The following is a 26,089-nucleotide window of genomic DNA, read 5'->3' on the forward strand; positions in this document are numbered from 1 at the left end:
AGGGACCTGCAGGTGGAAAGCCTCTGTAGGCAGCTGGGTGTGAGGGGCTGGAGCCCAGGAGGGTGGGCTGGCCTGGGGTACCGGGGAACCTTCAGCTCAGATGCAGTGGTGGGAGCAAGCGAGGTTACCCAGTGGGGTGTGAGACGCAGGGAAGGAGTCTGAGGAAAAGCTTCCAGGAAGACAGCCCAGAGAGGAAGAGTGTGTTACCAACGCCTAAGAAGTGTTCTTCAAGGAAGAGCGTCCATTACGGTGATTGGTTTCATTTGATGACTACAGGAGTAATAGATGAAAAGATTTTGCGAGCACTGGCCTCCCAGTGTAAACAGCAAAATCTCCAAGTTTGCAGATGCATTTTCCCAGCTCCAAAATGCCAAAAGGTGACAGGGAGAGGAACTGCAGAGGGACCTTGCAAGTAAGCAGAAAAGTGACACATGAACTGCACTGTGGGCAAGTATAACATAATCTAGTGAGGAGGATAAATCCTGAGCTCTCGGTTACCACTTTGGGAAAGGAGAGAGGAGTCAGCACGGAGGCATGCGTCAGTCCCTCCAGATTAAGGGTCTTTAACCTGGGGTCTAGGGACCACCTCCTGGAGTTTCAAGGGCCCCCAAAACTGAATGTACCACCAAGTGAAGGTGGGTGGGAGAGAGGAGATCCCCGGGAGGGGGTTGGGAAACTGGCCCTGGAGCTCAACTCCACACGCTAGTTACTGCTGGGCCTCCCCAGAGGGTGTGGTTCTGAGGTTTCTCCCTCTCCCAGGGTCCCAACCTGCTGAAGAAATTTACCCTCGACATGCAAATGATGGAAACACAGGGGCGTCTGGGGCACTCTGGTTTGTGGTTTTTACCTTCAGATGTCTCTGTGGCTGAGCACGTTGAGTTGTCTCAGCCGGGGTCTGCAAGCCCTCAGGGGAGGAGGGGAGAGGGAGCTGTACCCTAAGATCTGTACCCAGATGGGCAAGTGGGTCTCTAAGGCACGCTTGTCCAGGAGGAGGGTGCAGGCCTTGGCAAGCTGTCTGGGGGTAGTGCTGGAACTGCATTCTGGCCTTCGTCAGCCTCAGATCCCTTCCTTAGGTAGCTCCTCTTCAAAGCTGGATGCTTGGCAGGTCACCCACCCCCTGCCCCACCCTACCCACCCCCCAGCTGGAGTCTGAAACTAAACCATGTGGAAAAGAAGAGCCAAAGTTGATTTCCCATTTATTAAACAAGTTCTTCTGTGGGAGATCTCAGGGCTCAGACGCCCCTGAAGTGACCTGGTATGTTTGAGAGGAGACGGGGAGATGGCAGGTGGCATCTGATGGTGTGAATGGGTACTACTTTGATTTCTTGACCTCCTCCCCACCATCTCCTTTGACCTCAGCCTTTTACTTTGTTTACTTTCCTGAGCCCTTACTCCCCGGGGGGCCTCCCTCCCCTCCACTACAGCTGTCCCAGGTCCCAGATGCGCGTCCACATTCTGCACCCTCTCGGGCAGTCCAGCTCTTAGGTCTCCCCCGCCCCCAGCCGAGGTCTCTGGTCTCCCTCCCGGCGTCGCTCCCCGAGCAGGGTGGGGCAGGATGCCCCGCACCCACTCTGCCCGGGACCGAGACTCCCCGCTCACGCCCTCCGGCCCGCCAGCCGGGAGTCCCCGCGGCTGCTGCGGGGGTCCGGCGGGGATCCGCCTCGTCTTGGCCTGGCAGCCCCCGGCCCCCGCGACTGCGTTACTGGCGGACCCCGATACCGCTTCCCTCCTCTCTCCGAGGGGTCTGCATCGGAGAGGGTCTGGGGACCGCCGCCCGGCCCGCGCTCGGCCCGCAGTCCCGCTCCTCCCCGCGCAGCCCTACTTGTGGCCCCGCGGCGGCCGCGCAGGGACAGCTGCATTTCGCGCCTCCCGCCGCTAGGAAGCCGGCCGCGCCTCGCTTTCCCCGCCTCCCGCGCCCCAGCCGCGCCGCCGCGCCCGGCCCGCCGCCGCCGCCGCCGCCGCCGCCGCCGCGGGATCGCGCCCCTCCCCCAGCCCCCGGCCCCTCCGGCCCGCGGGGAGCGGACGCGCGCGCGGCTGCTCGGTAAGACCTCCCTTCGCTCCCCGCCGGCGCCGCCCGGCCCGCGCGCGGCCCCGACCCGGCCCGGCCCCACCTTCCCGGGCCCGGTCTCCGAGTCGCCGCCGGGAGGGCCGGGCGGGCGCGAGTTTGATTCCCTGGGCGGCCGCCGCGGCTGCCGGGAGCCCGCGCCGCCCCAGCCTCGTGCGGCGGGTCTGGCCCCGCATCCTTCCCGAGCCGCCGCCTCCTCCCGGGCCGCGGGCGCGCGGGGCGAGCGGGCACCTGGGGCCTGGGAGCGGGGCGCGCGGGGAGAGGGGTGGTCTCGGGCGGGCAGCGCGGGGAAAGCGAGCGAGGCCTCGGCGAGCCGGCGCCGCCCGGAGCCCCTTCCCCGGCCGCTCCCCCTTGTGTGTGTGGGCGCCCCTCCCCGCTTGGCCCGGGCCGGGTGTGGGGGGGCGCTGGCTGCTTGGCGACGGCTGGCGGTGGGGGGGGGGTGCGGGGGGCGCCTGCCGGGGCCAGAGCTCCTTTTAGGAAAAGGGGAGGTTTGCTTCCTGTCCCCGCCGATGTCACAGGTCGGCTCAGCTTTTTCTGGTTCCACCCGGTCCCCTGGGAGCTGCATCTCTCGTGGCTCTGCCAGGGAAAGTTCACCAGGCACTGTCCCCGCCCCTGCTCCCCCCGCCCCCCACTCCGGCCCTAAGTGCCCGGGGCTCTAAGCTCCAGGGGGTTGATGTCGGCGCTAATTCTTTCTTTCCTCTTCATTTTCTGGTTGCATTGTTGTCTTAACGCCTAGCACGGGCTTGCCCGTTTCTTTTCCTGTTAAAAGAAGTTTTAGTTCCAAGAAATTTATACTGAAATGAAATTCCTGGAGAGGAATTTGATTTAAGAGGAGGGAGGTTTTAGATTTTCCTTTTTGTGGTGAGAGTGGAGGGTGACTGGGAATTTATTAAGTTGTCCTAGAGGTGATATAGGATACAAGACCTTCTCACTCCCCACCTGACCCTCAGGCAGGAGCATCACTGAGCACGGGGAGGAAGCCTTCCGGTTAGTTATCCTGCAGCACCCTGGGCCGCCCGGCTAGGGAGAAGGGACTCAGGGAGGTGCTTGGGCCTCTCATTCCTTTTCTTTGCCAGGAATGCTCATCTTAACAGCCTGGGGCCAGGTGTGCCTGAAGGAGGTGAGGGACACCAGGAATTCTCTCATGAAGGGAGTTGTCTCACCATGAGATTTGGCCCCCTTGGGATCAAGTGTGAAATGGGTCCTTCTCTGTTGTTGGCAGTTGAGGCCTTTGGAACCTCAGTTTGAATGGAGGATGGCATCCCTGGGCTGGAGAGAGAAACCTGGCTCAGGTCACCAGGAAGCTGGAGGGTGTGTGTGGGACCCCACCCCCGTTCACTTTCTGCAGCTGGAAGGAGCAGGAGACAGGGGATCAGGAGTGGGGCCTCGGGCCTGGGCACATCCTTAAATAGGAGAGAGACCTTGGGCAGCTGGGATGGTGTAGGGATGATGGTATGATGGGGCGGGGGGGAGGGGCTTGGGGCAAGAGTTGGGGTTATGGGTCCCTTTGAGAATCTGGTGACAACTCTAACTCCCCCCTCCCTCCCTCTGACACGTGCATGTGTGTAAGGGCACATTTTGTATGTAGTATCAGAAGGTCACTGTGCCACTTGGAACTGGGGCCCCTGTTGAGACCCCTGATCTAGAGTCTGTGGTCCAGCCTAGGCCATTCAGAACTGTTCCCTCCTTTGTGTCGGGTCAGTGAATAGTCCCAGGGTGCGGAGAGCAGACCTCTCAAGAGGGCTTTTCTCATGACCTTCCGATGCAACTTTGGGCTGTGGCCATGGAGACCTGGAAACTCTGGACCAGATCCCAGCTCCCTACAGCTAGCCAGAGGATGGGGGCCGATGTGGTGGCCCTTCTCCAGGGGCTAATTTTGCTGTCTATGTGGTGAGAAGGCTCTGGGCACTAACTGGGCCAGGGCCACAGAACTGTTGAATTAGAGGTAAATGCAGGGACTAGGGTGAGGGATGGCTATTCTGGTGTTTCAACAGAATAGGAGCCAGGTGCTTTAATAGCCCCAGATCATTCTTGGGCCCATGGGGTTGAGGTAGGAGAAGGTGCTTCAGTGGAGAGTGTAAGTGTGAAAGACAATCCTCCTTTTGAGGAGGTCTTTGGGCAGAGTTGTTCAAGGCCAGGATCGAGGTATTGTAGTAGGTTCCTTAGATCCTTCTGGACTAGGCAAGTCGGGGCCAGAGGGAATGGCTGTCACCATCCCCAGTGCACCCCCAAGGAGGCCTGGCCTGCCTTTTCCTTCTTAGCGAAAGCTCACTGGGCCCTGGGCTGCTGCTCAGGTGTTGGTGGCATTTATACTTGTTGGGGATCTGGAAGAGCCTTTAGTAGGGTCTGCTGTCTGTGACTTCTCTGCTTGGTATTGAGAAGCCCTTCTTAGGCTCAAGTGCCCCCAGACAATGGTAGTTCATGGAGATTTTTCTTTGCCTAGCAAGCAGTGTTGAGCATGTAGTAGCACTCAGACTAGTTTGTTCCTTCAGAGCTTCCTACATTTACTTTGCCCTGATGGATTCCCCCAATCCTGGCAATAAGCAACATAGGCAGGTGTATTCTGGAGCCTTGGGGGGAAAGAAGCTGGGAGTCAGACAGGGATCACCTCTGACTATACAAGGTGGCCTGGAGGAGGTGATGTCTCCGTTTTGTTGGCTCTTAGACTTACAGGAAGTGAGAACCATAAAGGGCTTTGGAGACACTGTGGTGCAGTGGTCCCTGACTTGGAACTTGGAAGTTGTGTTGTTGGGATGTAAGGGTCCCGTTGTGGTGACTAGAGATTCGCATTCATCGGTGGCCAGGACTTGTCTGTCGGCCGCTACACCGGCTGCCACAGGTTGGTGAGTTTAGAATGCTGGTTATGTCGGCTCACTCAGTTCTTCTCTGCTTTTAACCTCCCAGTAGGCATCTCTGATGTGTCAGGGTAATATAAATGGACTCCTAATAATGCAGCTATAGCTCTTATCTTTAAAACAGATCATGAATAATAAACAGAGTAACAATGCCTGTCAACATAAACTCCCTTTTCATAAAGTGTGAAATGCACTGAGGAATGATTGGTGGGCTGAAAACTTTCCAAATCCCTCTAACCTCCAGCCCCAGGAGGCAATCTGGCCACTCTGTGCCCATTTCCATAATAGCTTAGTGGTTTAGAATGCAGGATCTGAAGTTACATACATATTCCCAGTTGCAATTCCAGCTCTCCATCTTACTCTATGACTTTGTAGATGCTTCAGTTTCTCAGCTTTAGAAAAAATGAAAGGAGATCTATGCCAGACAGAAGCTGCTATTATTATTATTATTTCTTCACTTGGGTGCTAATGTTCTGAGGCTTCTTATTGCTAAGGAAGATCTTTGGTAAAAACTAGAGGCTGAGGCTGGCTTTTGAAGGGGTGGGATGGGGTAGGGTGAGGCTTAAATTTTGAGCAGAGGGGAGATGACGAGCTGAAATGTCAAGGGATGACAGAGAAACATAGTTGGGGGCAGAATGACCCGGCGTTCGCAGCCCTGCTGTGGAACCAACTCTTCTCCCTTCCCTTTGGAGAATTTGCCCTCTAAGCTGGTGGGTGGGGGGAGGTGGGGGGAGGACCATAATCAGTAAAAAGGGTTGAATGGCTTTTTATGTTAATGCTAATATTGGTCCTGGAGGAACGGGCAGAAGGGGCCTGGAGGAAGGGGGTCTAGTGGGGGGAGGGTAGGCCCAATGTCAGTCAAGAGCGGAAGCTGCCAGGGGCAGGTCAGGGGTTCTGTGAAGCAATAGGCTTGGGAAATAATAATTCCAGCTCTCACTGAGCACTTGCCGTGGGTCAGACCCTGTTCCAAGTGCTTCTCGTGGATCAGCTCATTTCATCCTCACAGGATCCTATGAGATATTATATCTATTTTTCAGTGAAGAAACGGAGATATAAAGAGGTTAAATAACTTGACCAAGGTCACGTGGCTAGAGACTGGCAGAGCCAGAATTTGAACCCAAGAGGCCTGGCTCTAGAGCTTACATCTTTAGAGAAAGTCTCAGAGAGACCCCTACTGAGCCAAGGGCTGAGAGGTGGGGATGCTGGGTGGGGGGATTGGAGGGGTTCCGTGCTCTGGGTGAAGGGATGATACTGCAGCATTCAGACATCATTGGGACGTGCCTGGAGGGCTCAGCCTAGCACAGCCTACTGAGAACCACTGGCTAAGTGCCAGACACTCTCCTGGGGCCTGACCCTGAGTACAAAGATCACTAAGACATGACCCCTGCCTGAGAGATGGCTATAGTCTAGTTGGGGGGATAAACATGTCGGCCTAGAGCTCCAGCTGCCATGGCAAATGCTGCACTGAGGTGAAGCGCTAAAGAGGGGGATGCTTTTCCAGCCAGAAGAGGAACTGGGACAGGGAGGGCTTCCTGCAGGAGGGGGCACTTGAGCTGTGTGAGGGTAAAGGTGGCTGCTGCCCCATGGGCTTTGGATCTGACCACAGAGTATATCGCTCTCCCACTCTGTGAATTCTGAGTAGAACCGAGGGTCGAATTTTCTGGATCCTGCAACACCCTTGCCTTATTTGGCTACCTTGATGCTTTTGTGGTTTTTAAAGTCACCTCCTATACTGCCTGCAGTGAACATGCTGAAGAAGAAATAAAAATCTTGTAAGAGTTTTTGCTCAGAACACAGTGATTCACTCTTGTCTCTCCGTACTTAGAAGCAGAACCAGAGGCAAATGAATGTAAACTGCAGAGGAAGGACTCGAGTAAGGTCTGAGGACAGTGTTGCAGATGGGATGTGAGATGTGAGAACAAGTGATTCACAGGAGCGGAGGGGAGTGGCCCTCCCCGAAGGTCTTTAGAAATGGGGAGAAGTTCCGTTTGTCTTTGTGGTTTAAGAGGTTTCATCTGGAGGCAGGAAGATGAAGTAGGGGCCCCTCGAGATCTGTGTCAGCTCAGCAACGGGAGGGGAAAAGGAGCTGGAGTTTTTGAGCTAGAATGTTGCTCAAATCTGGCCTAACCCCTCCTTTTACCATCGAAGTGACTGGAGAATGCCCATCACCCTAAGTGGCTCATTCATTAATTAATGAGCCAAGACACAAACCACATCTGCCCAACGGCTTTGTGCTGCCCTGTGTCAATCCTTGTCAGAGGGCATGCATTCTGGGGGCACTCCGCAGCCCTACTGGATGGAGTCCACGCCTCGCGAAGAGGGCTGCAGGAGACCTGCAAGTAGTTGACCGCTTGTCTGGCTGTTGGCACTAGAGAAAAGCTTCACCTCCTACTCACAAGATGCTTCTGAGAATGGCCCAGTCGGAGCTAGCGGTCATCTTATTCACCCTCCTGGCCCAGCACCTAGACGAGCTTCAGGCATACCTACAGGGCCTTCAGTAAACTTTGTTGAATGAAGAGTAAATAGCAGACGATCCACAAGTTATTACTCTTTTACCAAACACTTGTTGGGCCAGTACATTTACCATTTCAATTCTGTTTTGCCCAAGCCAACAACTGAATCATTACACGGTGCCCCCAGCAGCAGAGAAAGGCATCCAAAAGCATGCTGGGGGCAAGAATGATGAACAGAACAGTTTGGGATTTTTCTCAAAATGTGTAATTCTTTGAAAGGGTTTCAAGGGCAGACGTTATGTTCCTTTATTGTTGTAGTTGTTGTTTTTGTTCCCAGCATGAAAGTAAAGGCTGCATTTTTCAAATTTAGGAAAAGCATGTGGTCTAGCCATCTAAGCTGCGTAGCAAGCAAGATGGCTGCAGAGAGCTCCAAAGGGAGCAAGGCTTGCTCTCAGAAGAGAATCTGCTTAAAAATGAGCCAAACATGAACCGATGCTGGAAAATGAATTTAAAATACGGGGTGGTGAACTTTACTTCCCGGGGTGAATTTAAATTAACTTGTGCAAATTAAAGAAAAGCAGCAGCAGAAAACCCTGTGGAGGATCTCTTGCTTCCTCCTGCCTGTTCATTAAGGAAGCATCGAGTGTTAGCAGGCACCTGCAGAGCTCTGTTTTTCCCGGCGACCGACACGCTAGATCTGGAGCTCTGAGGAGACGATTCTTCGTGGTCGTGTAGGGTGATCAGGCGTAGGAAACGATTTCACTTCGTTCAGGTCTGAGATTAGTTTCGGTTTCAGGCCGTACCAGGAGCTGAGTGAGAGAGAAGAGAGAGCACGCGCGGGAGCTAGGGCGAGTGAGAGGAGTGAGCTGGGAGAGTCTCACCATTGGCTGCCACTAGTGGCAAGGTGGGTGGGCAGGGAACTCCTGTGCTGAGCAGGGAGAGGAGGAAGAGGAATCAGAGCTGGAGTCGGGGAAGGCGGCCATTGAGCATGTGTGTGTCTATGGACTGGGAGGCAGCGTATGAAGGAAGATATCAGCAGGTGTGCACAGGGCAAAACCCCGCACGATTACAGGACTACTGAGCTGGGAGGTTGTAGGGAAGCTGTAAAACACGGATTACCTGGATGAGGTGGGTTTTGCATGAGCAGGTGCAGAGCTGAGAGGAAAACCAGGTGTAAATGTGCCACGAGGCCTACACACACCTTGTACCAGTATCCTTAAAACGTGCGTCTTCTTGCGTTTGAGTTTCCTTAAAAAAAAAAAAAAAAAAGACAAATGAAGGTTTGAGAGCTGATAGTTGAGAACTTGCAGACCTTTGCAAGTTGGAGCATCTTCTAAGACGCTGTCTTCAAGCTTGTCCTTTTTCCTGAGACGGTTTGGGGCCAGTCTGGTGGTTTCACAGGGCATCATTATCCTAGAAAATCAGCACTTTTCCTCCCCTGACCGGATCTGGGTGTGGCAGACACAGATGTTTCATCCCACCTTAGCAGTGCTAGAACATCATTGCATTTTATTCCTCGAAGTCATAAATTCATTTTATTTCTAAAAGAGAGAATCACTGAATTTCAAAGCCAGAAAGGATTTCGAAGATCATCCAGACGGCTCCTAGAGGAATTTGTGGTCCTGGGTTATTAAGCACCTTGAAAAGAACTATGGTATGTAGTTAAGAACTGCAAGTCAGACTGCCTGTGTTTGAATCCACCCTTGCTAGTTGCTGCTGTGTTCTTGGGGCAAGTTACTCAAGCTCTCTGAGTCTTAGTTTCCTGACCCATACGATGGGAGTAATAATATCCCCTAATGCTTGCTAATGAGGATCACTTATTAAGCCCTTAGCACGTGCTTGGCAAATCGTTAAGTTCTCAGTAAATGTTAGCTGCTGCTACTGCTGTTGTTGTTGTTATTATTGTTATTATCATCATTTCATGAAATCACGTGGCTAGTTAGTGGTAGAGCCAGGGCTCCAGTGCTAAACTCTTTTTATTCCTAGTTCTCTCCAGCATGGCCATAAGATGATTTCATCACAGTCTTGAAATACACAAAGAGCACTGATGAAAGTACTCGTGTAGAAACCTTCTAATGAATGAACGTTCATAATAGAGCTGGAAGAAATGGGCTCAATCCATGTATTAGATATAGTTAGACTTTGGGCATGGGGGCATATGTTTCCCAAATAATCTGTGTCCACAAACATCCTTTACTAGTGTTCAGAGGTTTCCTAAATGTCAGAATGGTTACCTCTGCTGGAAAGGTTGGGGTGTTTCTCGATATTTTTGTTGAGCTCTCCTCAAATTGGAAACATCCATTTCAATGAGTTGTGGTGGCAAGCAGGCTTTTGGGTGTAATGGAAATATTTCTGTAGCCTGGCTGCTATTTTATCAAGGGTGAGGAGAGTGCATGGTTTCAAAAACCTACGGGCTTGGTGGAAGTCTACATGTCTTAGGCCAGGCCTGCACAAATGCCTTCCCAAATGATTTGCACTGACCCTTTTTGCAAATTGCTGACAGCCTGGGAGCCTCCCGAGGGAGCCTGAACTATTGTTGAGGTGGGTGTGATCCTTGGCCTTGAGGGGTCTTTTGACACCTTTGGTGAGGTGGTATAAGGCCGTTTTGGTATATTTTCTTGGAATACGAAAACAAATGGAAATTAATTTTGTTTGGCAAATCCTGCAACATTCTCTTGAGATACTGCCACGCTCTGGGGCTTATAGAATTGAAATCTGTTTTTGATGCTGATCCATGGGACTTCTCAAATTTCCATGCCTGAGGAAGGGAGCGTGTTAAAGTGTGAAATTTCTGAGTGTGCGATTTGGAGTCCAAGATGAGAGATCCAGGCTGAGCTCTGCCATGTATGGACTGTGTCATCTGTGTTGTTCTGAGCAGATCACTTAATTTCTTAATTTGTACTTTTCTTGAGGTTAATCTAGTATTGTACCCCGGCAACAAATGGCTTTTGAACATATCTGTTAACTAGAGCTGGTAATAATAATCCCTGTTGCACTAGATGGTTGTGATGGTCTAATAATGATAACATTTTTATTACGTATTTATTGCATGCCAATCACCTTCCTATACATGTTAAGAGTATACATTTATTTACTCAGCCCCGTATGAGTATAGTATTATTTACCACTTTCCATACGAGGAGCCGGAGGCTCAGAGGGTTAAGTCAACGTGCCCAAGGTCACAACAGTTAGGTAACTGAAGAGCTGGGATCTGAACTCAGAAAGCCAGGCTGCTGAGTCTGTAGATGGTGTTTCCAAGAGGGCTTTGTTGTCGTGTTGTACTTCTTACTCCTTGACTGTTCCTCTTCTTATTTGACAAGCTGAGGGAGGGATAAGCTGAGCCTGGAGGTAGATTAAGTGTGCAGATCCCAGTGTTGGAAAGAATGAGGAGATGGAGCATATGAGAGCTTTTTTTGGAGTTATAGGGAAACAGCTGTTTCTAAGTTTGGGACAGAGCTGAAGAGAGCCGACAGGGACAGAGAAGGACATTTTCTGGGTGGATTTTTACTCTCTGCCGTGAGGGGCTGCACTGTGGATTTAAGGGCCATGTGTCTCTTTGCTCTCCTATCACATTTTATTTGGAAGCCTGTCTTTACATCCCAGCTCAGCCCTCAGCTGTGACAGCTTCAGAAACTTAGAACTAACTGCCATGGATACCGATAGCAAATTCTTGAGACTTGAAAGGCAAGGTGAAGGATGGGCTTTTTAGTGGAATTTCTTCTTTGTTATTGCATTTCTATGAAATGCATATGGGGGTGAGCCATGGAGTGGCTGGTGTTCAAAGGAGAGAGAATTGGGAACTTGGGTGACTTCCTTTCTTCTCATGAGTTGACTTAAGCGAATGAATCATCCTATTAGCTTTCATCTTGGAAAAGAAGAAAGAAAAGAAAGCACGAGTGAGTGAGAGGGCATTTGACTGAAACCAGAGGCCTTCTGTGTGGGTATCCCAAGGTAGAGGCCGGGCCGACACAGAAGGTCTTGGTAGCTCGAGCCAGGGGTGAGATCCCCCCAGGGGCTTTGGGAAGGGCTCCCAGCTTTGTGCCACTGCCACCTCCAGCCCTCTCCATCCCCGTGAGGCTCTGGGGAAGGAACAGGCCTTAAGGGGAAATAAATTGGGGTGTGTGTCATTTTAAAATGGCAAACCACTGGTGAAATTCCTACATAGCAGTGATAATTTTGAAGATAATAATGTAAAAGTTCATCACATACAACTAGACGCTGCAAACATAGTTTTTGACCTTTAGGGACATGAATGGCCACTTGGACTCCACCCCATGAAGGGGGTGGGGCCCTCCCTGTGCTAACGCCTGAGTCCCCTGGGACATCTTTGGGGACCTCTTGTTCTCTTTAGAACTCAGATAGGAGCCTTCCAGGTGTGAGTACTCCCTGCCTGCCCCGCCTCACCCAGAAGCCGCCCTGTTTGTCTCTGAGTTGGCGAGGAAGCTGGGGGTCACATCCTTTTCTGAGCCACTCTTCGTGACCTTGCTGTGGACTGTCATTTGGATTGTGAGCTGAGGCTGGAGTCCCCAGAGGAATTCCAAGTCCACCCGGGAGGGAGGGATTGCAAGAAAACTCCCTCAGATCAGCCCCGCCGGAAGCCCAGTTTAGGAATGGTAATACGAGGGCTGTGTTTTCAGACGCCCTCTGGCTTCATGGCGAACTTTCCCCAGGGCGGTTGCTTTTCTCCGCAAGGCCCCGCTGCCCGCATCTTGCCTCGTTTTCCTTCTTGCCCCAGCCATCGGCAGTAGCTACTGTTAACAGCTCCCATGTGTAAGAGGACTCACTCGTTTCAAGCATTTCATTTCAGTCATTTCATTTAGTCCTGTACCAAACTATGAGCCAGGGATTATTGTCTTTTCAGATGTGGGAACCAAGGCTGAGGGCTAAGGGGTAAAGTAACATGCCTAAGTAATACAGCCACTTACTGAGTGGGATGTGGTTTCTTTTTAAACTTTATCGTAAAAATTTTCAAATATACTCCAAACTGAGAGAGGCTAGTACAGTACATTCCCACGGACCCATCACCAAACTTCTTCGCTCCTTGTGGAGAAGCCTCTGCTCCAGTGCTTCTGGGACGCGGCATAGAGCAGACACCTTTGTGTGAATTAGAAGGAGGGACCCTTTCTCCAGGGTATGCAGCTTGGTAAGCAGAGCACAGGCTGGATTCCAGCCCCATTTGCCCCTTTGGATGGGCACCTTGCGCAGTGAACAGCCCGCACAACTGTATGTGGTGGCCCTACCTGCCTCACTTCTCTCCTCATCTAGCGTTTGGCAGAAAGAGACAGAGTGATGATTTCTCTGGTTGGCCCTCAACTACATGGGGTCAGCGGGAAAAAGCTCAGCTGTTGGGGACTTTGGGGGCTAAAATAAATTAAGCAGGGGTATAATTCCCAGAGGAGATAACTCTTGCTGCAGAAGAGGGTGAGGGCAGATGAGCCATGTCTTTTGCTGCTCCTGTTTTCTACCAGCCACCTGCTCTCTTGATGACTCCTCCTTGATGCCTTCTCCCCTCTGTTCTGTGCCCAGGGCAAGGGAGGCACTTGTGTGTGGCCGCATGGCTGGCAGGAGGGGAGCTGGTAGAGCCCAGGGTATGAAAACGTGGTGCGAACTCAGTCTTGGCTGCAACCCTCCCGGAGTCGCTGGGACAAGCTGTCTTTGCCTCCTGGAAGCTTACCTTTTCTTGGGGTTCAGTTTAGCCAGTGGCTGGGTGGGAGGTCCTGCTTTCACACCTGTAAGACTGCTCCTTTTGGTTCCAGTGTAGGGCCTGTGGGTCACCAGATAGGGAGCATCTTGAGGAGAGGGATTGGGTCTTCTTCACTGCTGTGCTCTTGGCTGTATGTACATGTTACAGCATCTAGTCTTGATGTTCTAGAAATATTTGTTGAACAAATGAATGTTAGACAAACAAATACAGCATCCTGCAGACCAGAGAAATGTGCTGAAGGGCCCCGGTTGAATGATTTGTGTGTTTCAGCCCGTAGAGAAGCTAGACTGTACTGCAGTAATAATCAAACCCTGACATCCCAGTGGCTTGACACCATCTAGGGTTCATTTGTGCTCATGGAAAGTCTGACGTGGGTTAGACAGCCCTCCCCCACCTGTAGCCACACCATCTGGAATATGGGGCCATCACAGTTCCCCAGCGCCTGGCTTTTAACTGCCTTAGCAAGGAACTGACACCTGTTACTTCTGTGTGCATTTAATTTGTCCAGAACTGGTCACATGGCTCCAACCTAACTGCAGAGGAGGCTGGGAAATGTAGAGGAGCAAAGGGTTGTCTTCATGGTTTCAAAGGAGAGGATTTTGTGTTTCTTGTCTCTGGCTTTAATCCACTGGAGTGCCTCCAGCCTAATCACTTACCCTCAGTTATAATTTTTTTTTTTAACACTAACAAGAAGGGAGCACCTGCCACTTTCTTTAATCCAGGGAAGCAGGCAAGAGATGGCGCTGAAGGAGAGTCACATCGCAGGGATTTTAACCTCTCCTTTACTACATTTTGGTCATGTGATACTCATTTAGTCACTCCACCTTTGTGAGCCTCTTTCCTCATCTGCAAAAGGAGGATAATTATCCACCCATCTGTAAGTTCAGACTCTACTGACTGCAAGTAACAGAAGCCAGCTTGAGCTATTTGAAGCCACAGGGGAATGGAGGAATCAAGGGCAGGAAATACGGCTGGCCTCCCGAGTGCCTGGAACTGCAGGATGCCACTGCGTCTGTGCATGTGTGCCAGATGTCGTGGGTCCTCGGCCCCCAAATATACCCATCCTCCTTCCAGTAACCATCAGACTGAATTGTATCTCAGAACCTTGATTCAAATTCCTGAGGAAAGAATCTGATCGTTCCTTTGTGTCAGCTGTCTCCTGCTGGTCCAAGCAGTGATGATCAGGAACACATGGTCATATAGTACCACCTGGCTTGGGGGCTTTCCCCTGTGAATGGGGGTGGGGCAGTCCTCAGAAATGTGCTGGTGCTTACCTAGTTCAAGGGTTGTCGAGCTGATTGGATAATGTCTGTAAGAGAGCTTTGAGAACTATAAAGTGCTGCATAAACATGAGCTGGCAGGGTGGTGTGGGATTTCTCGTTAGGGATCTTGGAGATCCGCACTGCCCTGAAGGGGGATGGGAGAGATTATAATGCTGTGGGAGGGGATTTGAGTTTTGGTGGAGGCAGGGGAGCTGTTTGTTGGAAGGTCATGGAGCAGAGACTGGAGGGAGTGGACAGGCCTAGCATGGGGCATTGCCAGGGGTCAAGCTACGTTTATAGGCCGTTAGACCGTAACGTTGTAAAAGAGGGAGTACTTTGAGTGTGCTTTCACCTGTGTACATATGGGTGCCTCGGTAGTTGAAACTGTGATTGTGAAAAGGATATTAGCCCAGATTATGGCGTTTCAGTCCCCCTCCGACACTGCCCCAGTGGGCTGTGTGACTACAAGCAAGGCTCTTCACCTCTTTGGGCTGAGTTAGCTCTGCGCTTTGAGGATGCCGTGTGCAGCATATGCATAGGCCATGTAACATGGGGATTAAGGCTTGGCGTCTGGAATGAGACAGCTGGGTGTGAATCCTCCTTCTTCACTTGCTAGCTCTGTGACCTGGGGACATTTCCTAACCTCCTCCAGTCTGTTTCCTCACTTGTGAAATGAGGATATTCACAGTACCTACCTCATTAGGTTATTGTGAGGGTTATATGAAATGAAAGCTCAGTAGAATATTAGCTGATACGATTAACGGAAGCCAAAGCCGGCCGATGCCAGGGACCTGCGGCCGTGTGGTAACACTGTGTGCTCCAGGCCTCTTGAGTCAGAGTGAACCTGAGGACTGTGGGGTGGGAGGGTGGGGGGCTGGAGGGGGCTGGGGATGGCCCACTAGAGGCAGTCTAGGGGGCTGATGCTCAGGGCTTTCTAGTAATTCAGTTCCTCCCTGGAGGCCTGCGCCCTCCTCCCGACCTGCAGCCGCTTCCCAGCCCTGGCGCTGGGTGGGCGGTTGGCTGGATTCTGGAAGTTCAGTGACCCCTTCCCTGCAGTCCCGGGAGGCCCTGCGTCTCAAACCAGATCCAGGTTTGGGATTAAAGTGCTTCCCGTGGTGAAACTGCAGATCCTGGAGAGTTAAAAAATAAATGAAGAAACCCTTCCGACCACAGAGCAGTTTGAAGGCTGAATTATTCAGAGGCCCAGGCTCCCGCTGGCTTCTCGGAGCGGGGCGGGGGTGGTGGTGGGAGGGACCGGGAGGAACGTGGGCCTGGCGAGGCTGGAGCTGCCCGGCTGCCGCCGTCAGGCCCGGGGTCCCGGAGGCCCGCGGCTTCAGGCCGAGGCCGAGGCCGAGGCCGAGCCGGCCCCTCCCGACCTCCCCGGCCGCTGGGCCCCGGGCACGGCGAGAATGAATGACAGAAAGAGGTCGTGCGGGTCCCTGTCCCCGTGAGCGGACGGCCGGGCGGGGAGGCAGGGCCCGGAGGGAGGCGCCGCCGGCCTGCTCCGGGGGGAGCCGTAATCCCCTTTCGTCCCCTTTAGGAGGATGTTTTCTGATTTGAGGAAAATCGGCGCTTCCAGCAGCTGCGGGGTGCAGGAGAGGGGTGTCGGGGGCCCGCGGGGCCCCGGGGAGGGGGTCAGGACGGGTGTCCCGGCGCTGCGCCGGCTCCGGGCTGCCAGGAGGACCGTGGCCATGGCAACCCCGGGCGGGCTGCGGTCAACACGGGCTTTCAAAGGGGGCCTTGTTCCCTGTGGGAGCCCTTCAGTTCCAGCCAGCGGGCTTTTCAGACCCGGGGAGGAAAGGGGGGCAGCGGGGAGGGGGTGGCCTGTTGGTGAGGAAGTGTCACTCTGGGTCCCCCCCTCCCCCGCCCCAGGCTTGTTTCCTGGAGGCCCCAGTTTCCACAGCTCCTGCTTCTGGAGAATGAAAAGAAACGTAAGCATGAGGAATGTGTTCCGTCTCCAGGCAACAGGGTGTGTGTGTGTCTGTGTGTAATTGAGGGGAGGGAAGGAAGCTTGGAAAAAAAAAAAAAATCACTATCCTTCTGGCCTCCTAGAATGGAAAGAAAGCCTCGATGTCCTAGACCAGCGGTCCCCAACCCTTTTGGTACCAGGGACCGGTTTCGTGGAAGGCAGTTTTTCCACAGACGGTTGGGGGGTTTGGGGCATGGTTCAGGCGGTTGTGCGAGCGATGGGGAGCCGCAGATGAAGCTCCTCTGTCTCGCCCGCCGCTCACCTCCTGCTGTGCCGCCTGGTGCCTAACTGGCCGCGCGGATGGCTACCGATCCGCGACCCAGGGGTTGCGGACCCCTGCCCTAGACGGATTTTAGCAAGCTAGCCAGGGCCACCTGAAGCAGATCTTTAAGACTCGCTCATCCTTTGGGCAATGACTAGCAAATGAGAAAATGTCAGAGAAAATACTAAGTCATTCATTCAGTGTAATGTAACCAAATGGCAATTCACATTCTTATGTATTAGCCAGTGAATTTTAGCGAGAAAGCTGATCTTGGGAGCTTGAATAGCCTTTGCTGTCTTTGGGGGAGCTTGGCCGCTGGAGTTCCCTCCCTTCAGTTTGTCTTTAACTCAAGGATAAAAATTGGGAAGAATGGCATGTCTGCTCTCTAAGCACCTATATCACTTTTAAGGTATTCTCTATACATTTGTTAATGAATGTGTGAATGATGAAGGCATTTCCACTTAGGGCGGCTATAGGGGTTAATAGCCAGATCTCCTCCCTTGACACTCCATCCCTCTTTGGCCTCGTCCCAAGAGGTGGCCAGCAGGGGCAGCCTCAGGTGTGGGGAGATGGGGAGGCAGGACTTGAACTTGACTACATCAGTTAACTGTTAACACTGGCCAGGCCTCTGTCAGTCGGCTCTCCAGATCCCCCTGGGGATCCTTGAGCGAGGTGTGGGGAAAGATCCTAACCTTTCCAGCTCAGAAAGGAGCTGATTCTGGGCCTGCATTTATTTTCAAGTCACCGTCAGCCTGAGGAAAACAGCGTTCAGTCAGGTAGACTGGAGTTTCTACAGCTGCTGCTGCCCCCATTCTGGTCAAGAAAAGTGGGGGATCAGTAAACTTGAGTACACCTAGGTGGGCGTCTTGGCCATTTAGCAAATGGTCCTCACACCCACAGGAGAGCATGAAGGGGGACTCACTCAGAGGTTGGACACTGAGACCAAAATCAGGTGGCTGCGTTCTCATCGGCCCCCATCTCCTCTGTCCCCTCCTGCTTTTGAGCTTTGGAGGTTGTAGATTCTTCTTGTCGTCTACTATTGCATCTGGGGGAGATGGTGCCATTTGAAGTGGCTTCTTCATTTGAAGTGGGGGTGGAGAGGGCTCAAGAACTTTCCAGACTCTTCTGATTAGCATAAAATAGGCACTGCATGGCGCATCGTCTGGAGCTTTCTGGAGAGAGGGTAAAAAAAGATGTAGTTCATGCTTCTGGAGAGAGTCAGTCTAATGGATGAGTCAACCAGCACGTTAAAGCAACATTAAGGGCCTGTAAAGTGACAGACATTCTTGTTTACGTATAGAATCTTAGACCAGAATCAGAATGTGTGTGGGGGTGGGACCCAGGCATGGGTGAGTTTTAGAAGCTCCCCAGGTGTTTCTCATGCACAGCCAGAGCCAGAGGGTTTCCGGCCATCCCTCCAGTGCAGTGTTCGCAAATAGGGGATGATTTTGTCCCCTGGGAGACATGGACAGTGTCTGGGGATGTTTTTGGCTATCACAATTAGGGGTGGTAGTACTACTGACATTGGTGAGAGCATCTTGTAGGGAAATAGCACATGGCAGGGTTTGGAGGTAGGAGAATGTGGTTTGCTTTCGCAAAGAAGAAAGAGCCTCGTGGTTTCATGAGAGTCAGCTGAGATCCGGAGTTGGTTTTTCAGCCTGATTTTCCCCAGAGTTGGGTCCGTGTCGTGTCCAGACAATTTTGGTTTGGATGTCACGCCCCTCTGAGTTTGCTGTGTGTGTCAGTAGCTCTCAGGCCTTTCTGCGCCCTGTTGTGAGTCAAGTCAAGGAGCCCCTGTCAGGTACCATCGGCCTCAAGTGCCCAGCCCCACCCTCGGACTGACTTTCCCTAAGTCCATGCATATGTGAAAGCTGCTCTGCAGAAGCTCGCCTTCCCTCTGGCTCCGGGAAGACGCAGTGCCCCTTGCCTTAGTTAATGGCTTGGTTTCATGGCCCCTTCAGTCATTTATTCCCTACTTCTTAGAGAAGAGTGAGGAAGTGTCCCTCGTCTTTCGAGTCCATCGTGGTACCTGACACGTGGCAGTTGCCCCATAAATATTTTTGAACGAAAGAGTGAATCCCTGAATGAGTGGGAGATCTGAGCCTTTTACTGTGAATTGCCCCTTTAATAAGTACATAGTCCTTCAGTCCTTGGGCCATAAGTTGAATTAGGAGAGACAGATTGGTAATCAGGGGGAAAGTCTCTACGGTCAAGAACTTCCAGGGAATAGGACAGGTAACCTGAAGGAAGTGGGAACCATTTCCCCTTGGAGTTCCCCTGCTCGTGGCCCTTTCTGGTCACAGGAGTGGCCACTGAGGAGCCATTTCTGCCCTCCAGGGATGACCCAAACACACGTGTGTGGTAGTCCTCCCAGGGCATCGCTGTCCGAGATCCAGCTACAGGGTGGCATGAGCAGAGCTGAGGCAGGAAGCACGGTTTAATCAGAATACCTCCTCTTCTCGGGTCTGGTTGTAGGTAGCAAATGCTTCAGAGCCGCTCTTCTCTGCCCTTAAGGCCTTGTTTCTGCCACTCAGGAGAAAAAGGGCCCCTGGTGTCCCAGGCTCAGGTTGGGGTGGGCAAGGTGTGTTGCTAGGGCTGCCTGTGATAGGAACCGGTCCCATGCAGGGCCTCTGCCCCCTCACAGCCAGTCCCGGGGGGGAGAGCCTGTTCTTGGGCCCTTTGCTGGGCTCTGGCTGGCTTTGTCCGGTGGAGTTTCTGGAACCAGCCTTATCCGCCCCTGTGTGATGTGCCGTCAGAAACTTGCTCCTCGAAGTTGGGTCCCCAGACCAGCAGCACCCACGCCACCTGGTTAGAAATGGAGAGTCTTGGGCCCCACCTCGGGCTGCCCAAGTCAGTCTGCATTTTAACAAGATGCCCAGGTGGTTTGTGGGCACGTAAAAGCCTGAGGAGTGCCTTGCTAGAAGACTGCTCGCTGAGGGGGGCAACCGAGGGGGTGGCCTCATTTGAGTGGCATAGATGCCCGTCTTTGCAGAGCGCTTTAGGACAGTGCTTCCCAAACTCTGAGGTGAAGGACGGTTGGTTTACTCCATTCTTTTGGGGATGGATATGTGGCCCGATGAGCGTGACCCTCTGCACAAGTCTTAACTGGTCTCTATGCTTTCCCTGTTCAAAGAGGCAAGTCTGCCGTCGCATGCTTGAATGTGGTAGCAATATCAAATTGCTAGAAACGTCTCTAAACCCTTACTTACTCTCTTTTCCTGTGCTTAGCTCGCCAAGGACCCACGACTAACAGTTTCTGAATGGTCTGCAGACCTGCTTTAAGTGGCCCTGGTCTAGGGCCCCATCTTTGGGTCAGAAAGACTTGGGTTTGAATCCTGGTTCTGTCACTTCACTTGCTGTGTGTTCTTGGGCAGCTGTTTAGCCTCTCTGAGTCTTAATTTTGTCGCCTGTAAGTCAGAGATCATAATGCCTCTGCCTCGTAGGGTTGGAGTTAGGGTTAAATGAGGTAAGCGTGGGTAAAGCACAGAATGCGTGCTTGATAATACTGGCTGTCAGCTGTGGGTAGCAGCAGCATTGTTACTGTTTGCTGTCTTGGAGCATCTGAAAATGAGGACAGTGGCTCCAGTCAAGGAGCGCCATTGCTTCTAGTCAGACAGCTGTCTTTAAAAGTGTAGAAAATTAGTTTGGAACAGAAACTTTCTTCCCCCTGTGAATTTCTGATAGTTTGGGGCTGCTGGTAAGGCATTCTCCTCTATGTGAATCCAAGCAAAACCAAGGATCAGAATTGGGACAATGTTGGAACTTGTTTTGCAGAGGTGGGAAGAAGTAATAAGCAGTGGGTGGGAAATCCCTTTCACCCGGACTGTTACCTCTTCCCTCTCCTCCCCCGACAGTGCATCTCTTGGATACCCTCTCCCAAGCAGGTCGGATGGATTTTCAGTGCCAAGTTGCCTAATTCTGAACTGCCAGTGCACCGTCTCTTTGCAGAGAAATTCAGCTTCCCGCTTGGATGTTTCTTCAGAACAAGGAGGAGAAGTGAAAAAGTAGAGGACTCAAGTTAGAAGATCCGTGTTCTGGAGTCAACTTAGCAGAAGCATTGATTGGGGTATCACCTCACTGGCGCATGTTTGTTAACCTCCTTTTGGGTTCCAGGCCCCCCTGATAATCTAAAGAGAACTTTGACACCCTCCTTCACCCTGAAGAGTGTACGCACACCCAAACACATTAAATTGTGCATTTGATGTCGTTGGAGGGAGATCCCTGGACCTCATCGAAACCTCAAGGACCCTTGGCTAAGAAGCTCCACAAGGCTTGTTACTAGTGTACTAGAATATCCAAGTGGCAGGTTTTGGAGTCAGAGTGCAGGGGTCTGAATCGCTCCTCTGCCGCTTGCTGGCTTGTTGAACTTGGGTAAATTAATTATCTCCTCTAAGTCTCGGTTTCCCCAGCTATAAAGTCGGGAGAAGGACAGTACTTACCTCATAGGCTAGTTGTGAAATTAGATGAGGTAATATTTGTCAAATGCCTATGTTGCGCTATTACTGTTTAGCTTACAGAATGCCCCACTGCCCTCTGGAGGAATCCCACCTTGGTAGCAAGAACTTGTGCTGTGTTATTTGAGAGCAAACAGTATTTGGACTGAGACCATGAGGCTTTCCTTTGGATGGGGGGGGGAGTGGCTCCCTGACATACCTCTGGGAAATTTGGAGAGTTGGACAGCTTTGGAGCAAGGCTTCTAGAAGCCCTCGCGGCCCAGCTGCTCCCGTTCAGTAATTTCCATGTGCCATTGTTGGTTTTGGCTCCAAGCTGAAGATCCCTGCCTCTGGAGCTTCCCTGAAACTAGACGCCCGACCCAGAGGAGCAGGGAGGAGGAGAAGGAAGAACAGAGAAGCAGACTTTTTTTTCCTCTCCTTAATTAACTCTGGCTCTTTTGCTCCCTGGGCTTTTGGGCTCTCGCAGCCCCAGCAATTAGTGGGAGTGTTAACTGGGGTCAGGGCAGAGGCCGGCCTTCAGGGAACTCCCGGGGACAGTACTGGGGAGAAGGAGGTGCCTCTCAGGCAGGAATGAGGGCTTTGCCTCTGGCCGCCTGGGCCGCTGCCCCCTTTTAGCTGAGCCACCCCCAGTTCCAGCCCCAAGTTCAGGCTCAGCTGTTCCGGGAGAATAGCGAGGAGCTAAAGGATTCCAAACCTCGGCCCCCACCTACCGGGCCTTAATTACATCAACGCACAAAGCCGGGGTGGCTGCTCAGCCTGTCCTGGTGAACAATCGCATCCTGTTCTCACGGCCTGTTTTCCCCCAGCTGCGCCTCTCTTTTATCTCGGCCTCTTTCCCAGGGACGTGGGGCTCATTCCCAGGAGGCCAGAATCTGGGTTCTAACCTTCTTACTTCTTCCCTAGTCTCGCTGGTTTTGTTTACTCCTTTCTCCCTTTCCCTTTCCCCTCTGGTTCAGAAGCCCCATCCTATGTTCCTGAGGCAGCCCCATCCGGTCCTGTTTTAGAGTGTGTGGGTGAAGGGCTTGAAAAAAAAGGCGTGTGTCTGTTTTTGCTTCTAATTTGCATGTTGTCATGAGAGAGAAGCAAAATGCCCCCGCTTTATAATGACGCCCCACTAGTCATAATGACACCTTCCATTTGTTTAGAATTTGATAGTCTTAGAAGTACCATTGCCTGCATTTCTCGTGGATCCGCACACACTTTGACGCAGTAGCGAGGATGGGTACCGCTTACACCTAGTTTAGGGGAGTGAAGTGCCTTGGCAGCGGCCCCATGGCTAGGAGGCCACAGAACAGGGACAAAACCCGGGTCTGGACCCCGGGCCCTTCCTACCTCCTTGACTTCCTGAGTGTGGGCCTTTTTCAGTCCGCCCCAGGGTCTCAGCAGAAACGCCTTGGGCAGGAGGACGTCCAGGGCCCCCGCCCCCCACCCCGACGCCCCGTCAGTGATGGTGAACTTGAGCTCCTTGCCATGATGAGCTGTGAGCTGCGAGTGAGGGGCCCCTGAGAACTGGCATTTCTGGTCTCTCCACTTGACTCTGCCCCTTCTCCAGCTTCAAGGGACAAGGACATCAATTTTCTTTTCCTATTTTACTGTTGCTATTCAAGATACTTAGGTCTTTAAAAGCTCCAGAGGGCTTCCCTGGTGGCGCAGTGGTTAAGAATCCTCCTGCCAATGCAGGGGACACGGGTTCGAGCCCTGGTCCGGGAAGATCCCACATGCCACGGAGCAGCTAAGCCCGTGTGCCACAGCTACTGAGCCTGCACTCTAGAGCCCGCGAGCCATAACTACTGAAGCCCGCATGCCACAACTACTGAGCCTGCACTCTAGAGCCCGCAAGCCACAGCTACTGAGCCCGCAAGCCACAACTACTGAAGCCTGTGCGCCTAGAGCCCGTGCTCTGCAGCAAGAGAAGACGCCGCAACGAGAAGCCCACGCACTGCAATGAAGAGTAACCCCTGCTCGCTGCAACTAGAGAAAGCCTGCGAGCAGCAACGAAGACCCAACGCGGCCAAAAATTGAAAAAAAAAAAAAAAATCTCCAGAGAAGGAGCTTCTCTAGTCCTGTCCACATTCCAGTGTCTCCTGGCCCTGGCCCGCAGCCCAGGCAACTGACCCTGTGATGGGGACGTCTCAGTAAGCAGGACCTGTGGAAGCCGCTTCCTGGACCTGGGCTTCCCTGCCCAGTTGGGTGACAGGCCTGCAACCCATCCACAAGGCAGCAAAGCACAGGCAGCTGGGAGGATCTTTGCTTGCAGAACCCGGCCTGGTTCAGGCGGCACAGCCCCTGTAATTAGTGTTGTTTTGGCGACAGCTGGTGCTGTTCCTTCACTTTAAACCTCTTCCCTCCTTCACATTTGCACAGGGATTAGGGACCTGCCATTCCCCCTCCCGCCGGCATTCCCAGGAGGCTCCTGAGCCCCATATGGTGAAGCTCGGCTCTCCTCTGTCCTTGTGCTGGTGGGGCTTTGCAGCACAGGCAGGAATCCCCCTCGGCTGGGAGTCTCGAGGGACACTGGAGCCTGCAGTGGCAGCTGTCTGCTGCCCCCAGCCTGGGGCAGAGCACCTGACTGCACTCTTTCAGTAGGCGCCTTTCACCAGAGTCCTTTAGAGCACTTTAAGGGTTAAGGGGCTTTTTGTTCTGTTCCCTGGAGAATTCCAGCCCCTTGGGAAGGGTCCCCCACTGGCCCAGGTCTGAGCACCATAGCCCCGTGGTGGCCTTGGACTGCAGACGTGCCTGTGCCATCTCATTGCTGTGAGCTGCCTCGCCTGGGCTGTGCCCTCTCTGCAAGTCTTCATCCTGACTCCTCAGACACAGGACTTGAGTCAGAATGTGCTCCTCTTGTAAATCGACCGTCCTTCAATTAAAAAAAAAAAAAAAAAAAAAAGAACGTGCTCCTTTGGCCCCCTGTGTAGTTTACATTCTACATTACGTTCCAGAAAAACTGGAAAATGCTTAATTTCCAACAAAAATGATCATTCTGATCATTTAGATAGTGCCACCAATAACATTTGATTGTATTTCCCTCTGTTCTTTATTTTAATGTGCATAGATTCTTAAAACAATTAGTGGTAATCTTACTAATTACATACTTCTGTATGTAGCTTTTTCATGTAACACTGTAGAATGAGCATTCTTAAAGAAATGGTGTGGTTTTAAAACATTTTCAGTGGCTACACTGTTGCTTCCTTGTGCATCCCGTGTTGTTTTTGTTTCCCCCCACCTCCCGCTTGTCTTTATTTTAAGCCTCAGAACTTCACCGAGCTGGATGGTCAGGAGCCACCGTCGGGGTTGTTTGGGTGTAATATTAATCCAGAGCTGCCATGGTGCTGGGAGGAGGGGCCTGGGGCCCGATGGGACAGAGGCTCCCAGCATGGCCTCTTTGGCCCTTGGTGCCGTAGTCCTGGAACGGCCCCTGGCTGTTTCACGACGCCTCCGTGACTTACGCAGGGGTGAGGCGATGGGGCACAGGTTCAGGTTGGCCCTCAGGACCCATGGGCGCATAAGTTGAGTTTCATTTCCAGCCGTGGGCCTGGCACGGTGGCCCAGGTGCCGGGAACATGCGGCTGTGACCCAGCTCTGTCTCCTTCCTTGAGCTCTTGGGTTTTCGGACCCTAGCTGTGTCCCACAGCCGGGCCTTCCCCTGAGCGCTCCTGTACTCACCCCGGAGTCGTCAGGTGCATTTCACCCTCCCCTCGAGGGCCTGGGGACCACAGGGGTCTGGGCTTAGCCCCCTGAACGCCAGGACAGACACCAACCTTTTCTCCCAGTATCTCTTATTAACTACACTTCTGATGAGGATAATGATTAATAACGGTGGTAACAAGCAGCAGCCTTTGTTCTCGGAGACCCAAAGCCACTTTCAGTTCTGTTGATTTATACCCCTTTCTCTTCCTTGTGAAAGGGTAAGTTGAGGCATCGAGAGATTTAAGAGTTTTGAGCTTGGCTTCCGATCCTGACTCTGTCCTCTGTAAGTTCCATTACTTATCCACTGAGCCTCAGTCTCCTCATCTGTACAACGAAAGCAGTGATGCCTGACTTGCAAGGTTGATGTGAGGATCAAATGAGAGTATTTCTGCAAAATTCTCTGGCACATAATAGGTGCCCAGTCAGTGTTGGGTTGTTGATGTTGTTTAGGGTCACAAAATGCACCACCCTCAAAGCCGGAGGGACTTGCCCGTCCAGCCCCTTCCCAGCTCATGTTTCCCTGGAATCCCTTCAACTGTGCGCTTACCTAGCCAGCTCCAGGCAGGAAGCTTTCCTGCTTGGCTGGTCAGAGGAGGCAGGCTGACCAGAGGTGCAGTTGTTTTCAGCTCCTTCTGGATGGGACATGGTGCCAGGTCGGGCCGTGCCCTCCTACACCCTGCCAATCTGAGTGAAAGTAACTAGGACCCTTTCCTTCTGGCTTTTGTCTTAGACGGTGTTGAGAAGGCAGCTCCACGGGAATGCGGGGTGCGGTGTCATGATTAACTTGCTAGTGTGCCTTTGTGGCCACGCTTGTCTGCAGGCTCTTGCTAGACCACCCCTCCCCGCCTCACCCACCACCGCCAAAAAACAACAACATGAAGCCAAAGAGAGAGTCATCTGAGGACAAGCTCTGGTTCTGGGTCCTTGTGCCCCAGTCTGAGGGCATATGGTTGGCTGTCTACTTCCAGGAGGCCGTGAGCTCTAGCCTGGCTAGACAGAGCCGGCCTTTGAGACTTCCAGAGAAGAATCTTATAAACTTGCTAGCCATCTGCCCAAGACCTTGAGTTTTGGGTGCCATTCCTGCTGAGGCCATGAAGCAGTAGCACTGGCGTCACCTGGGGCCTAGTCGGAAATGCAGAATCTCAGGCCTCATGCTAACCCTACTGAGTCAGAACTTGCATTTTAAAAAGACCCCTAGGAGGGCTTCCCTGGTGGCGCAGTGGTTGAGAGTCCGCCTGCCGATGCAGGGGACGCGGGTTCGTGCCCCGGTCCGGGAGGATCCCGCGTGCCGCGGAGCGGCTGGGCCCGCGAGCCGTGGCCGCTGAGCCTGCGCGTCCGGAGCCTGTGCTCCGCAACGGGAGAGGCCACAGCGGTGAGA

General features: G+C 52.7%; 1 long non-coding RNA gene across 1 annotated transcript; it reads left to right on the forward strand.

Moving 5' to 3' along the window:
* The first annotated feature begins 1,961 nt into the window (after positions 1-1,961).
* On the forward strand, positions 1,962-26,089 carry LOC114487638 (uncharacterized). Its single transcript, XR_003682863.2, has 3 exons — positions 1,962-2,041; positions 8,922-9,027; positions 20,425-26,089. It is a non-coding gene; the product is annotated as an uncharacterized lncRNA (long non-coding RNA).

This window comes from Physeter macrocephalus, chromosome 14, assembly GCF_002837175.3.
Source record: "Physeter macrocephalus isolate SW-GA chromosome 14, ASM283717v5, whole genome shotgun sequence".
NCBI classification, from domain to species: Eukaryota; Metazoa; Chordata; class Mammalia; order Artiodactyla; family Physeteridae; genus Physeter; species Physeter macrocephalus.